General features: G+C 40.7%; 1 protein-coding gene across 5 annotated transcripts in view; it reads right to left on the minus strand.

Annotated features, from left to right (window-relative positions):
• Positions 1–7817, minus strand: part of DENND2C (DENN domain containing 2C) — a 72824-nt gene extending 65007 nt beyond the window's left edge. For 2 of the 5 annotated variants that reach the window (XM_014848228.3, XM_014848227.3), the window contains exon 1: positions 7666–7817. The gene's annotated coding sequence lies outside the window, so the exon portion shown is untranslated. The remainder of the gene's footprint in view (positions 1–7665) is intronic. The other 3 variants (XM_070487072.1, XM_044748965.2, XM_070487073.1) reach the window with 2 other exon arrangements.
• Positions 7818–9601: the final 1784 nt, after the last annotated feature.

Raw genomic sequence — 9601 nt, forward strand, 5'->3', positions numbered from 1 at the left:
GCAGCTTCAAACAATGTTTAAAATAACTCTTCTATGTTTTCTAATCATATTTGCTATTCCATTACATATAATTATTTATAAGTTTTTCCCCGGTTTAACCTACGAGAATCAACAATTCACTTTTAAAATTCTGTGAACATGCTCATACAGTTGTGGTTAAATTTAAACAACACAAGCAAATCCTCCTTATTGATTATCTTCCTATCATATTTTTCTTTTTTTTTTTAATGAGGAAGATTAGCTCTGAGCTAACACCTGCTACCAATCCTCCTCTTTTTGCTGAGGAAGACTGGCTCTGACCTAACATCCGTGCCCATCTTCGACTATTTTATATGTAGGACACCTGCCACAGCATGGCTTGATAAGTGGTGCATAGGTCCGTGCCTGGGTTCCAAACCAGTGAACCCTGGGCAGCTGAAGCGGAGCAGGCGAACTTAACCACTGTGCCACCAGGCTGGCACCACTTTGCTATCATATTTGACAAACATATTTGCAACTTATAATACCAGTGATCCCATCAATTTGGACTATAAAATCTGTACCAGACCACAGTCATCTTATAAGCACTGTTGAAATGCCCCATAATGGCACAGAATAGAGGTATGTCATCACTAAGGAGTGCAATTTTTAATTTTCAGCTGATTTACCATCAAAAACCATAAATATAACATCCATGCACTCTAGATGAATACTTTTTTCAAGAGATACGTAGCCATTTTTCTCTTATGCGACTGATATGCAACTAAATACAACAACAATGAAGCTTTCTCAGGAATGTCTTTGAATTAAAAGGAAATTGAGATAATTTCATATTTTTTTCTTTCTTTGAAAATATTTGAAAAAGACTTATTGAAAATCCAGATTTTTAACTTTCATTTGCAACATCAATACAAATACACAGAGCTCATTTTAGTCAGATTTTGCATATTTAATAAACCACATTTTAAATAATCTTCATTAACAGTCTTATACTTTTTCTCAATTCACCATTTCCTCAATATTTTTATACTTCCAGATATAGCTATTGACTAGATGTGACTATTGTGTTTATTACTTCATGCTTTCTTCTCCTAATAATTAAACAATAAATTTTAAGGGCAAATTTGATCTAGTTTGCTTTTAAATTACAATTATCATTGAACTCTTAAAAATATCACAATTGAAGAATGCATTTAAAGTTCAAAAATAAAACTTGGTTAGATAGCATCTCACTATTTCTACCAACGGCAGATAAAATTCTGCTACATTTTGCTCGATCTTGAATTATGCTAAGATAAGTTAACTGCGCAATGATAACCATTGCATATGATCATGGTCAAACTGACCATGACTGTAATTCACATAATGTTCCTCTTTTGTTCCATGTTACCCTTTACAGTTTAAGTAGGGACCATGGAAAAGGGGATTTGCAGCAAATATTGTTGTAGAGCAGGCTGTGTCATTTCCTCCCAGCAGGCCCTATTATTAGCCTTAATAGACTCTTATTTAATCAGAGTATCAAAGAATACAAATAAATACTGAAGCACAAAATTATGCTTCATATTGCTAAGTAACCAAGGCAAAAATATCCTAGACAGCTGGAGCTTTTTGTTTTTTTAACTCCAATGGGAAAAAAGCACGTCTTTTTTCGTCTAAGTAGCAGCAAGAATCACACACACCCCCCCATCTGTCCTAAATTTTAACATCTACACAAAAAACTCCACAAAAATGCCATTTCTATAAATTTAAACTCTGAAGGAAATTTTATGTCTTTCATGTCCTCTGTTGTAAACATTTATCACTGTTACGAAAACCATTAAAGTCAGAAATCTAACTTAAAAAAATGGAGCATAAATAATAACCTTTAATATGAATGGACTAGTACTGCCTGAACTGAATGCTAAAAATTCTATTTTCAGGCTGCTAACGAGGAATCTAAGATTTAAAAGGAAAAAAATTTCTTAAATTTCCTCCTCAAAAATAGGAGGTGGAAGTGAAACATCTGGGACAGCTAGACGTGAAAAAGGAAGTCCTTTAAATTTTCTTCTCTTATCTCACCATTATTTACTTAATCTTTCAATCTTATAACATGCTATAATGCCCATGAAGTAAAGAAAAGCGCATGTTTTCTTTTCCTTATGATACAAATAATTCATTCAAATCAGAGAGGAAACAGACAAAAGATTCCAGCCTGTCCAAACCTCCAGGAACCAGTGCAGGACAGTCCTTCAAGTTTTGGTCTTTTATTTCACCCAGCTTTCATGTCCCCACTTTGAGGCAAAAAGATTGCTGTTTTACTGGTTCAGTAAAAAGTACTGAATATTGAAAAATATTTTCAAACATATTTTTGATTCTGACATTGTACATGTTAATCTATTTCTCTGCATCTCAGGTTCCAAACCAACAAAGGGAATATTTTCTCACTTAGTGTATATGAGAAATAGAGGATGAATAAAAATTTTTCAGATGTTTTAAGAAATGTACTAGAATTGAGAAGCAGAAGGCATAACTTGGAAGAACTTTTTTTTTTTTTAATTAAACTTAAAAATCCAAGTACTTCAAAGAACATCCCTTAGGACAGGATGAGGAGACTATGGTTTATGTGTGGGCCAAAGGCAGCCCACCACCTGTTTCTGAATGGCCTCCGAGCAAAGAATGGTTTTTACATTTCTAAACGGTTTTAAAAATAATCAAAGCAGCATTATATTTCATAACGTGAAAATCATTAGAAATTCAAATTTCAGTGTCCATAAATAAACCTTAATTAGAACACAGCCTATGTTCATTCATTTAAGTACTGTTTATGGCTCTTTTTTTGGCAGAACTGGCTAGCTGTGACAGAGATTTATGGCCCGCAAAGTTTAAAATATTTACTATCTAGCACTTTACAGAAAAAGTTTGCCACTCCCTGCCTTAGAAGACCATACACTACTCTCATACTGCAAATTAGAAAAATATATTTGAAACTCCTCTTTGAAAATGCTTTCAAAGCCACAATACATTCTTTTGAGTCTCCTTAGTGGTGGCAAACCTTCATTCTTTGAAGATGAGTATGAATTTTGGAAACAGCTAAGCAATTTGGAGCCAAGACTGAAAAAGACTGGTTATCAGGATGAATCAACCAGCAAACATTCATTAACAATTTAAATTTATGGAAGGAAAACTTTTTTTTTTTTTAAAGCACTATCTCTGACTTCCAAGGGCAACAATCAAGTGAGGGGGCTAGTCATGTGCTTTCATAGCTTTGATTCAAGTTAAAAAGGCTATATATGCATGGAAATAGGAAGTACAGAGGAGGAAAAAGAATTCTATAATGAAGCTAGAAGATCTACTTTCTTGAGTGGCTGTGAATTTGCTATAAACTGTTTTTACAAAGAGGAACTCCAATAACAGTTTGCGCAATACACTTAGGGAATAAATGAGTGACTCCAAATGAAATTTTAAAAGAACAGGATTCATCTGGATGTAAAAGTTGTTTAACCTCCAATTAAAACCTATTTTATTGCTTTATAATTACAATTTATAAGACAAAATTAGCATAAATAAATAAGTAATCCCTTCCACTTGTACAAAGCAAATCATTTATCCTTGGCCGCCTTCTCTTCTGGTGGTCTACTGGTTAAGATTCAGAACTCTCACCACCACAGTCTGGGGTTCATTTCCAGGTCAGGCAACCACACTACCGGCCTGCCAGTTGTCATACTGTGGTGGTTGTGTATTCCTGTGATGCTGAAAGCTCTGCCACCAGTATTTCAAATACCAGCAGGGCTAGCAGGGTCACCCAGGGTGCATAGGTTTCAGCGGAGCTTCCAGTCTAAGACAGAGTAGGAAAAAGGACCTGGCCACCCACTTCTGAAAAAATTGGCCATGAAAACCCTACGAATAGCAGCAGCCCATGGTCTGATAATAGCGCCAGAAGGTGAGAGGATGGTGCAAAAAGACCGGGGAGGGTTCCACTCTGCTGTACACAGGATCACTAGGAGTTGGAATGAAATCGACAACACTCACACCACCAACTCTTCTCTTCTAATTCCATATGCTCTCCCTGAGCAATTTCATTTGCTCTTAGAGCTTCAATTACCACTTACTGGCTAACTCTGAAATCTGAATCACCAATCTCAGCCTCCCTTCGTGCTCTGGATCCTCTCGACATCTCCACTGGAATGCTCCATAGACACTTCGCACTCAACGTGTTCAAAACTGAAACAATGATCTTCCTCTCACATTAAAAAACAAAGTAAGTTCCTCTACCCACAGTTTTCCAAATTAAGAAACTAAGTCATTTATTTTTGTTCACCTTCAAAGCCAACCAAGTTTTAGGCCCTCCAAATTCTGCACCTTCATCATCTGTCCTATCCTCTTCATGTCCTTTACTATTTTCCTACTCCAGGCCCTTATCTTCTTTTATCTAGACTATTTCAATAGCAGTAGCCTTCTAACTTCTCTCTCTCTCTTTTGCCTCTCTCTCTCCAATCCAGCCTCTACACCATACCACCACCATGTTATCTTTCCTAATTACTTAAAATCCTGTCTTTAGAATCAAGTCCAAAGTCCTTAGCATGATTCACAGGTTCTTCACTACCTGGCACCAGCAGACTTTTTTCTCTTTTTCTGAGTCATAACTTTTTGCTTACCCAAATCTGTATGTTGTTTTACAATATATCCTATACGTCAAAGTATTAAAACTACCTTTAACACCACATTCTATAGTGAAAGATTTTGCCAAACTGAACAAATCTTCATTATTCCAAATGAGAGGCACTGAAACCCCATGCTTACCTAACATCTAGCAATTTCAGTGATCCTAACGTGATCAACAACCAAGCTCTGCAATTTTCTTTTTTCAGCTTATTTCTAGGTACCATCCCCTTTAGCCCACTCATCTCTATACACTCTGACCTTTAGTGACAACAGACTACAACATATTCCTCAAACATACCATATACTTTCACACAATATTCCTGATTTTTATACATATCTTTTGTTCCCTTTTCCAACTCAGCAAACTCCCATTCATCCTTTAAAGCCAAATTCGAATACAGTTTCCTCTCTAATCCTTCTCCTTCCCACATACAGAATTATTTTCCCTTGTTAATGTTTCCAGTAAACTCTATATCTCTGTTATAACTCATCACACTGAATTGTAGGCACTTATTTACATGTCTGGTTATAAGCTTCTTGAAGGCAGGGAAGCATTTTCTTTCCTTGAATTTAACATTTAACTTATGGTCTGAGAACAGACACTTCAAACTTCTTATTGAAAAATAATTACCTTTTATATTATTAAGAGAATGCCATAATTGTAATGACTGAGAGCTTAGAAACAAAAAGAATCCCACGTTATTCACCAGGAAAAAAAATGCTCTCACATACAAAGTATAATTAAATTGTAGCTTGGACCTGCCTTCATCTACATCTTGCAATACCAGTTTCCTTCTCTCTCTCTCTTTCCTTCTTATTGAAGAAGTTCTTCACAGAATTCTCTCTTAAACACCCACTGGATTTCATTTGTATCTGACAGAATCTGAAACTCAGTATACTGCAGAGGTTAAGATCAGGATTTCTGGAGCCAACTGCAGTCTGAATCCTAACTTTGCTACCTAAGCTGTCTGATAGGGGCAAATAACTCAACCTCTGTATGTCTCTCAATGAAAAGATCATAATAATAACACTCCTTATGATACTGTTGTAAGGATGAAATAAACTAATGTATGTCACGAATTTACAACATTGCCTGGCTCAGAGTAGGTCCTAGTAAATGTTGGTTGATGTTGTTGTTATCATCAGCATTTAAAAACACCTTTCTCTGTACTTATTTTAGCCCACTTGCCAGAATATGTCTCCTAGGAAGGAGTTCTATCCAGCCCACACATCAATACAATGTAAATGCTAAAACTGTCCCTTGGACCATAATAGGTGCTCCATAAATAATGTGAATGGAAGACTTCAGATCTCTAAGATCAACAAAGTATAAATCAGCAAAATCTATGTACAGAGTACAGGTTTAAAATTGGTATTTTAAACTAGTTTCAAAACACTCATCTTCCACTGAACTGCTGAAACATGCAAAACTTTTAAAGCAGCATAAAACTTAGATTCACTAGGAACTTCCCCTCTACCCCTCCATTTAAGCTGATCTTGGTATCCAGTGGTCTAAAATTCTTGCCTATAACACAAGACTCACTACAGATCATTTAAAGTGTAATTTCCGGCTTAAAAAAAGTGCCTATTGTCACAACAGAAAAATTAATATTCTTCCTTTATATCTGCATTAAAAAAAAAAAAATCTACTGCCACATTCAACACAAAAAAACTAATGAAAGGCCAAGAGACACAATTACTACATTTCCTGGTTTCTGCCTGGGAAACTACTTCAGAACACGCCTACAAGAATCCTCAGTAAAAGTGTGCTGGTTACAAACTGCTGTTCCCTTTTTTATTTTCAGTCTCCCCCAAAAACCCTTCACACACTCACACACCCATAGAAAAGAATGCAAATGTCTATAGTAAAGGCTGTAAAAAAATATACAGCTATATATTAATTTTGTTTTGGAGGACTTAAATCTTAAAAAAGCAAACGAACTCTTGATTTGAAGCAACACTCCCAGCTTACTTAACCAGGTAACTTAAACTACAACTACCTACCTAAAGCAAACAAGCAGATTATTCGACTGTGACCAAACTTTATGGTTATTCAGTAACAGTGTATAGATAATATGTGCTATTCTAGAAAAATTTATTAATCAGTTAAAAATAGACCACACTTCAAATAATGGTAATTTTATGGGAAAAGAGCTTAAACAATTTATTTACACAGTAAAGAGAGATTTAGGACTTTATCTAAAACACTGGGTGAATTACTAACTTCAGGGTAAAGGTTTACAGAGTGCCTACTATGTGCCTGGCACAGAATATGCATGCTGCTGGTGCACAGTCAGATAACAATACCCAACATTTGTAGAATACTCTCACTCATCTCATTTGACCCTCAGAATACCCCGAGGCATGAGCATCCCAGTTTTACAGCTAAGGAAACGGAGGCCCAGAAAAGCCCATTTGACCGAGGTATTGCATCTGGTATGTGGGTCCTGGCCGAGACTCCAGCCCCTGACTCATAATCTAATCATCTTCTGCTACACTAGTTACTCAAAAGCTCTTAGATGTTCCACTGTCAGATCTTAAAATCAGAATCCTACTGAACGACTTTCAGTATTGTGCTTGTCAGATTCTGTTAAGAATCAAAAAAGAAAAAAGCACAATTTTTAAGAAGTCCATCGTCTCAGCCTGTCGACGTTCAAACTCCGTGGCTGATCGCAGCGAAAGCCGCGCACGCGGGCGCTGCCTCTCCTCCCCAGGACGACCGAGCGCCGCCCGGACGACGGTCCCGGCGCCCGAGGTGACGGCGAAGACTCCCTCAGCCTGACTCCGCCACAACCGCCGGGGCCGACAGCGGGACTCCCAAAGGCCGGCGTCGGCGGGCGGGACCCCCCGGGCGTCCCTCGAGGCCGGGGACGTGCCAAGACAGCCCGGCCGAGGCCGACACCTCCGCCAGCCCGCGCCTGCACGGCCACCGGACGGCGCCCGGCACCCCGCAGCCCCGCTCCCGAAGCCCAGCCGGAGACGCCCCCCGTCGCGAGGGGCCGAAGCCCCTGCTTGAGACCCCGTCCCGCCCCGCCCGGCTCCTACCTGCTCCGGGCCTCGACGCCGCCTCTGTGGCCGGGCTGCGAGCCTCCCGTGCTCTCCGCGGGCGCGCCAGTTCTCCGAGGTCCCACTCGGGTCGGCGCCGGCCCGCCCCCGCAGGCTCCGCCGAACGCCCGCCCCGCCCCGGCAGCGGCCCCGCCCGGCTCGGCAAAGCCCGGTTCTTATTGGCTCCGCTTCCCACCCCTCACGCTCGGGCCCGCCCCCGGCACCGCCCTGGGACCGTCGCGAGGGGAACCGCCCCCGCTCGCGTCCGCCTACGGGCTACAACCTTGCGCGGGACATTGGTCTCCCGGAGGCTGCGGCTCTAGCGGGCAGGCGACCAGCACCACTGTCGTTCGGCCGAGGCCTCTAGCCAAAGCTCCATCGCCGTCGCCTTGCCTGCCGTCGGACTGGCCCCACGGCGATGACCTGAACTTTACGGAAGGTTGACTCTTCACAGCAGCCCGCGAGATAAATCCTAACTTAATCGAGGAATCCAAACGGCACCTCCCTCAAGGAAACCATAGAATTGCCTCCTGTCACCGGGCGCAGTAGGCCTGGCGTCTCCGGTGAAAGAGCAGCACCATTTCTCTCGCTGAGCTCAAGGAGCAAACGTTTCTGTGGCAATTGCAGTACAGTGCCAACCTGAAAGGCAAATCATGCTCCGAACACCTGAGGTTTGAAATCCCAGAGCAGGGGTGCGTTTGATACTCCCAGTGCCTGAGGTCGGCCCCCACGCCCTGTTGTGACACACACACATAAGCACTACGCCTGCAACACGCTCGTACTCGGGTATGTGCATGGCGCTGTGCCTACTGCGAGCAGCAGCCCAGTTTCACTAAGGCAACGAGGCGAGGATGAGTTGAGCCTGTTTCCCAGGCACTCGCTAAGCGCCCCACCCCACCTCGCCCCGCCCCATTCCTCCCTACCCCACCAAGGTCTGTTGGCTCAGGACCAAACTCTTCCCACATCTGTTCACATAGAGGTACCAAAATAGAAGACTGCCAGAAAGAGAGGTGTTTGGTTACACATCACAGATGACTGTCACAAGTCAACTTAGTCAAAGCAATAAAAGTTGCATATCCCAAACTGTTGTGAAACCATGAGCTGTGGACAATGAAACAGGAATTACCTTCCATGATGGGAGGGGGGAAAAAAAAAGGTAATACGACATTTTTAAAATCAAGTCTCAATGAGGATATAAATGTGAATATTGTCTGGAGTAAATTTTGAACAGTGGTCTTTACGGACTACCCCCTTTGCCCCCCAAAATTCCAAACAGTTGTCTAAGATGAAATTTTGGGCTAGAATAGGGTGGTTTTGAAATTTATTTCAAAATTCAAATTTACTGCAAAGTTCAAACTCTGCATTCAGGCAGATTATTTGGCAAAATGAACCAGGCTGAATTCCAAGTACCAAATATGAAACCAGATCTGGCATGGGTTCTGTGGATGTAGTAAATGAATTAACTTGTATGTATTCTACTGCCCTCTCATGGGGAAGACGGAGATACACATCACGGTGGTTAGTGCCTTTTGAAGTCTGAGAATAGAATGTTTAATTTAGCAATTTGTATTATTTTGATGACAAGGAAGCCAAGGTAAAATAAAACCAGGTTCTCTGATACTCAGCAAACAGAAGTTCAACTTAAGAAACCAGGAGAGGATTTGCACTAGGCTAGTACAAACATGCTCTCGGGGGCACACCTATGTTTACAGCTACCTGCACAGAATGTGGAAACATGCAGGAATTTGCTTTTAACTCTTTTTTTCATTTGAAACGTCATCAGTTTCTGAGATGTTTCACAAAATGCTCTTTTTCACATTTGTATCCACTTATCCTGTAACTTCGCACTGTGAACTTGAGAGTAGGAATGAGATCTTATTCTTTATACCTTTGCTGTCTAGAATGGTACCTGATACTCAGATGTTTGATCAGTAAT

Source organism: Equus asinus, chromosome 16, assembly GCF_041296235.1.
Source record: "Equus asinus isolate D_3611 breed Donkey chromosome 16, EquAss-T2T_v2, whole genome shotgun sequence".
NCBI lineage: Eukaryota > Metazoa > Chordata > Mammalia > Perissodactyla > Equidae > Equus > Equus asinus.